Raw genomic sequence first — 6,681 nt, forward strand, 5'->3', positions numbered from 1 at the left:
AAAAGTAAAGAAAGGGGAGAAAAGCAATACTTAAGTGCCTTGTCGGTGTCCTTGCTCGGTGGAGTCGCGCAGGTAGAGTCAATGGTCTTTACACTCGTTGGTCTTCACACGAGGGCTGCCGCGACCGCAGCCGCGGTGAACTAACCAATTTTATACTTGCCTGAGTACTCGTTATTGAAGTCAGCTGGCCACGCCTTATTATTTAGCAAACCAAAACTGGAAAGTCCCGCAATACGCATGAGAACAAATGCGACTTGAGCACTTATTTACCACGGTAAAACACAGTAAGTGAAGCAATGTTTCCTAGCAATGACAACCGCGCTGAAATCTAATGAGAAAACAAGACAAAACACATTAGTGTTGTCACGATACCAAAATTTTGACTTTGATACGATTCCTGACTAAAATATCTCTACTATACTACAACTGAACCGATGCTACGACAAAAAAAATAAAAGAAAAGTAATTGAAAAAGGATAAGAGGGCAAGAGCAAGGACTGTGAAAAATGATCAAAAGCTTATGTCATCATTGGAGTAATTGTTTTTATATATATATATATATATTGTGACGAGCGTCCCGAAGCTTCATCAGCATCGTCCTGGAAACAAGCGAGGAGCACCTGGCCATCATCATCACAGGCTGATCGGTCACAGCTGCACCTCATCAGGCGGCGGCTACATAAACCATGCAAGCCCTGCCATCTAAGAGATTCCTCCATGAGACTGAGCACCAACTCGCCCTCTCATTTTTTCCCACAGAAAGCAGCTTGTGACCGACCAGCCCCACAGGAGCACTGCACGGACCCTCTGCACTGGGAAGACGGAAGAGAGCACTCACGGCACCGGAGCACCTACCTGGACCTTTCTCTATATATATATATATATATATATACTGAAATTAAATAAAGTGTTTTTAGATACAGTAGGTCTATTTAACATGTAAGACATTAATACAGAATTTGAATAATCAAAATGTAAAAGTAAAGCACTCATAGTCTTCCCTGTATGAATTAAACATTCCTACATTGATCATTATTAAATCTACTAAAGTTAGTCAGTCAATATCAGTGACTGATTTTCTTTTTCTTTTGTTGTTTGTTTAACTTTATAGAAACAGACAGCAGGAGCAATATTTGTCTGTCACTTTAAGAGCTGCACGGATCCAATTTATTGATAGGCCTACACATGCATTTTCTTTCTCAGTTGTTTACGTTCACTTCAGTCATAAGACAAGACTGGCATTTTAACTGGGTGTGTATTTGGCTGTAACACGTGAAAGAGATCTGAATTCACAATCACATGCTGTCTTAAGCCTGGTTTATACTCGTCCAAATGTGCGCGCGGAGAAAATGATGTTATTGTGGAGTGAGCCAATTCTCCCTATATGCAAAGTACACATGTTGCGTAGGGCCCCCTTGCTCTCAAAGATTATTTAATTTTAGTTTCCTTTTTGACCAGAAGTTATGAAAACATGAATGTTCCTTTCCTTTAATGCGGTGCATTGTCTAAAATATGGTCACCCTAATTTTGGGACACCATGAACTTTTTTTTTTTTTACTAAAACATTTACTAAAGAATAATTTTTAGTATAGTAAGTACAAAATTAGTGCATGAAAATAGAGCACTTTAAGTACATTATGGAAGTGCACTTTTTTTTTCACCTGTGGAAAAGTAAAAGTGATGAAAGAAGGCGGAGTGACATTTCATTAATGTGACGCCTCGTGAAGCTCAAAAACTTTAGTTTTCAGAGGATTTTGACTCAGTATTTTGAAAACCTTAAGATTGAACCAAACATCATACAATCTATTAAAAGTTATAATGAGAAAGTGAAATGTTCAAATTGTTGGGGTATTTCTTAAAAAAAAAAAAGAAAAGAAATGTATATGTTAAACCTATTTCATACTTGAAATAGGAAATGAAATGGATCCTTGACTAAAATAAACGATGAAAGCTAAAGGATTTTCATCCAGAAGCTGCTGGATTGAGACTGAGGGCACACTGTCAGCTTTACTGTGAGAAACACACAGGGTGGAACGTCAGTGAAATACCAGCTAAACTCAGCTGAGTGAGGAGAGACTGATTTCTATATACGAGCTAAACTTAGCAGAGGGAGGAGAGTGGGAGCAGTTGTGAACTGTGCATGACATCAGTCTCTCCTCCCTTTGCTCTGTTTAACTCGTATATAAGAAATCAGTCTCTCCTCCCTCAGCACTGGGTTGGATTTAAAATATATTTTATCAGTTTTGCCACTGAATGAAAAGCCTGTTAAACTTATTCTACTAAAATTAAATTTAAGCATGATCTTGTGTGATTAAATCTAATTTTCTCATTACAAGTTATAATAATCTTTATTTGACCCTCTAACTCTAGCACTTTCTATTCTATTTTAATTCTACTTTATTTATCTTTTTAATAAAAACAAAAAACAAAACACTAGCTTTCTATTTTTTTCTATTCTATCTACTTGTTTTTCTTTGTGTGTGTGTATATGTGTGTGTATATTATATAAATAAATATATATATACAGTTTGTTGCTTTTTGAGTTATTACCCATATGTATTTGGTATTGCAGAACCACCAGTATTTTATTTTTGTTTCATTTGGTTTAACCACAGTGGCTGACACGCAACACAATTTAGGTAAACCTCAATATGAGGTAAACATCAACTGCATATCAGCTCAGAATGGTCCAAAATTTTCCTTTGGGGGAAAAAAAAAAACAAAAACAAAAAACTACAGTACATCTGTAAGAATTTGCACACTTAGACATTACGTCCAAATGAATTGATCGAGAGTTACTTTTTGTGTCAATTTATGTGAGGGGTTCGAATCTCAGTCATATATGTTTTTAGAATGGGGGAACCTATTATGTATAGTGTGCAAGCAGACCATTTCAGAGCAGACACTTGTCTTACTGTAAAGTTTAATAAAGGGAACACAATTAAGACAAGTCTCAAACCTGATATTTCCTGCATGCAAATATACTTACCTTAGTACCTCCTAAAAACATGTAGGGCTGGAGACTCAAATCTCTGTCATTATAAACTTACCCTAAAAGTGGAACTTTTAGCATTTTAGAAGATTACATTTGGAGTCTAAGGAACAAGAAATGTAGCCAGAAATGTGCACTAGAATAGAGCCCTACATGGGACTCTTTTCTTAACCCTCCTCCTGCGAAATTTTGAGCTCCTGCCACTTTAATTGCCAAAAGTGAAATGCTATTTCAGTTATATTGCGGTACTCCAGAAAAAGATTTCAACTGAGGGTGGAGGAAACATAATGGAAACATAATGTATACAAGTGCTGCGACAAATCTCAGTTAGTCTAACACAGTACACATTGCAAGTTTTTTTTTTTTTTTATAAATTAGACCAAAATTAATAGAATAGAATAGAATAGGTAAGTGCTAGTATTAATTGGTCAGGGGCTGGTGAAAGAGATGCGTCTTTAGACGTTTTTTTGAAAATGAAAAATAAATCAGATATTTCCATCATGAGTCACAACCCATAGCTTCCATTCCATGCTGTCTTCTTTATTTATTTATTTTTTTGCAGTTTGCAGTTTGCAATTTCCAGATGCAGGCTGTCCGAATAGTCTGAAGAAATAACTTGATTTAACTTTTACTGCGATGTAAGCTAAGTTCACCCGTGTGAGATATAAAACATAACATAAAACATTCATTCTGACTAACCAAGACTTGCTAAGCTTTATTCTGGAAATGTTCCAAAAGAACGAACGTTCCCAGAACATCACACAAGTCAGAAACAAAGTTTTAATAAAAGTGAAATAACAAATAAATGTAAAACAGTCAAACCTGAGGAAATCTGTGTTCCAAACAGCAAACTGAGTTTTCTGCTGGATATTATATAAAAGATGTGTCTTGTGTTCTTGAATTCTCTTGCTGGAGTCTTTTGCCACTGCATGGGATTTATATAAGTGCACTCCAGTTATGCAATACACGTCAGCCAATCAGAAAGGATCTGTGTGTTACAAAGATATCTCCGAGGTCTGCTCTGTTTCCAGAAAATCACATGACTTTCAGGAAAAAGGCCACAAAGGATGGGTGGGGGGACAGATGACTTCCAACACATGATCTGTGAATGACCAATAAATGTTCACTGCATGCATAGCTTGTCTTATTTTAACGTGAGAGGGCTACATATTATTATCATCTGGGCATGTTTTGCTACCAGAGGAAGAATGCGTTCCTCCAGCTGATCATAATATTCTAAAGACAGCCTTTAGTCACCATCTGTGATCATGTAATTACAGCTGTTACCTGTGTCTTCCTCTGATGCAGTACGTTTCTAAGACAGACAATTGAAAAACTATTAAATGCTCAAAAGTCAAGAGGAACTACACAAAACACAAATCACCCCAATGGTGACTTCGACTGTTTGTTCCTCTTTCATATAGTGATTTTACTTATTAACATCAGCTGTCATCGTCACTAATGCTCAATCATCCCTTAATAATCTCATGAACTCCAGCACTGCTTCTGTGTTATTTTAACACTCTGTAGTGTGGACACACATGAACACTGAGCACTGATATTCTAACTCAGGGAATTTTGAGATGTATCATTCAACCTTTAGCTGTTTTTAAACCAGAAAGTTAGTGATTCTTAACATTTAAAGGACATTCAATGAATGTTTTCTCCCAACATTATGAGAACATTCAACAAATACTAATGGCAATATGCGGTGAGTTCATGAACATTGTTTTGAAAGTGTTTAATTCTAACTCTTACTTAAATGTATATAACATTTAGGAGAAAAGTCAGGAGCACACAAAAGCACACACTCACTCCTCTCTCTCACACACACACACACACACACACACACACACACACACACACACACACACACGTTTTATGGATGTTCTACGATTGCTGAATGTTTTCCCCCAACATTATGAGGACATTCTACAAACAATGTATAAATAATATTTATGTGCTAATCTTTTGAGAACATCATTGAAGAACAGAAAACATTAAACACATGTGTTCTGTTAACGTTACAGAAAGAATGTTTGTTCAGAACTTTGAAAACCTTGGCAGAATGTTGGCAAAAGTTATGAGAATGTTCTCTGTTGTGATCCTTTCACTAACGTTCACAGTTTATTATTATTATTATTGAAAATGTTTGTATTAACTAAATTAGAATCCATACAAAATGCACATATAATGGAATGACATCGTCTAATTAGGATATTAAGATATTGGAGAAATTAAACACTACAGATAAAAAGAGATAAAACTGACATATTTAATTATGGTGGTGGTTGGTTGTGGTTGATGGTATGGTGATGGTTTTCCTAAAAAGTAGCTATGCATAGTGCAATCATCATGTTTTCATCAGTTCTTTGAGTATTCTTATAAAAAAGATTACAATAAAACAACACTTGCGGGCAGTTTCCTGGAGATGCATATTCAATATTTCAAAATAACACCAATCTGTGAAGTTGCCAGTACAAAGAAAACATATGGCTAATTGCTACACTGTAATGCTTATTTAAACTTTAATTATGTGTTCAAAAGCTTCTACAGCACATGCATGCAAAATATATAGCTATATAGTGGATCTATCCTGTGTGTCTCTGCTCTGCAGCAAGGATAGTCTTAAAAAAAACAGAAGCTATAAAACCCAAGGGTCAAGAGCCCAACTAAAGCAAGCAACAAATGTTATTTTCAAAAAATCATCAACATCTAAACATCTGTTAATTCTTAATAAGAACTTCAGTAGATGTACAAATCACCCCAATGGTGACTTCGACTGTTTGTTCCTCTTTCATATAGTGATTTTACTTATTAACATCAGCTGTCATCGTCACTAATGCTCAATCATCCCTTAATAATCTCATGAACTCCAGCACTGCTTCGGTGTTATTTTAACACTCTGTAGTGTGGACACACATGAACACTGAGCACTGATATTCTAACTCAGGGAATTTTGAGATGTATCATTCAACCTTTAGCTGTTTTTAAACCAGAAAGTTAGTGATTCTTAACATTTAAAGGACATTCAATGAATGTTTTCTCCCAACATTATGAGAACATTCAACAAATACTAATGGCTGGCAATATGGAGTTCATGAACATTGTTTTGAAAGTGTTTAATTCTAACTCTTACTTAAATGTATATAACATTTAGGAGAAAAGTCAGGAACATGCCCACATTCCAAGGATGTTATTTAAAAAGCACACACTCACTCCTCTCTCACACACACACACACACACACACACACACACGTTTTATGGATGTTCTACGATTGCTGAATGTTTTCCCCCAACATTATGAGGACATTCTACAAACAATGTATAAATAATATTTATGTGCTAATCTTTTGAGAACATCATTGAAGAACAGAAAACATTAAACACATGTGTTCTGTTAACGTTACTGAAATAATGTTTGTTCAGAACTTTGAAAACCTTGGCAGAATGTTGGCAAAAGTTATGAGAATGTTCTCTGTTGTGATCCTTTCACTAATGTTCACAATTTATTATTATTATTATTGAAAATGTGTGTATTAACTAAATTAGAATCCATACAAAATGCACATATAATGGAATGACATTGTCTAATTAGGATAGTAGAATATTGGAGAAATTAAACACTACAGATAAAAAGAGACAAAACTGACATATTTAATTATGGTGGTGGTTGGTTGTGGTTGATG

The 6,681-nt window shown here is 35.4% G+C and overlaps 1 protein-coding gene across 1 annotated transcript in view; it reads right to left on the reverse strand.

Annotated features, from left to right (window-relative positions):
• The window catches only part of LOC107722729 (uncharacterized), a 20,618-nt gene extending 16,727 nt beyond the window's left edge, over positions 1-3,891 (reverse strand). The window contains exon 1 of the mRNA XM_016531201.1: positions 3,815-3,891. The gene's annotated coding sequence lies outside the window, so the exon portion shown is untranslated. The remainder of the gene's footprint in view (positions 1-3,814) is intronic.
• Between the last annotated feature and the right edge of the window lie 2,790 nt (positions 3,892-6,681).

The sequence above is a fragment of the Sinocyclocheilus rhinocerous genome, unplaced genomic scaffold (assembly GCF_001515625.1).
Source record: "Sinocyclocheilus rhinocerous isolate Xijiao unplaced genomic scaffold, SAMN03320098_v1.1 scaffold5170, whole genome shotgun sequence".
Classification (NCBI taxonomy): domain Eukaryota; kingdom Metazoa; phylum Chordata; class Actinopteri; order Cypriniformes; family Cyprinidae; genus Sinocyclocheilus; species Sinocyclocheilus rhinocerous.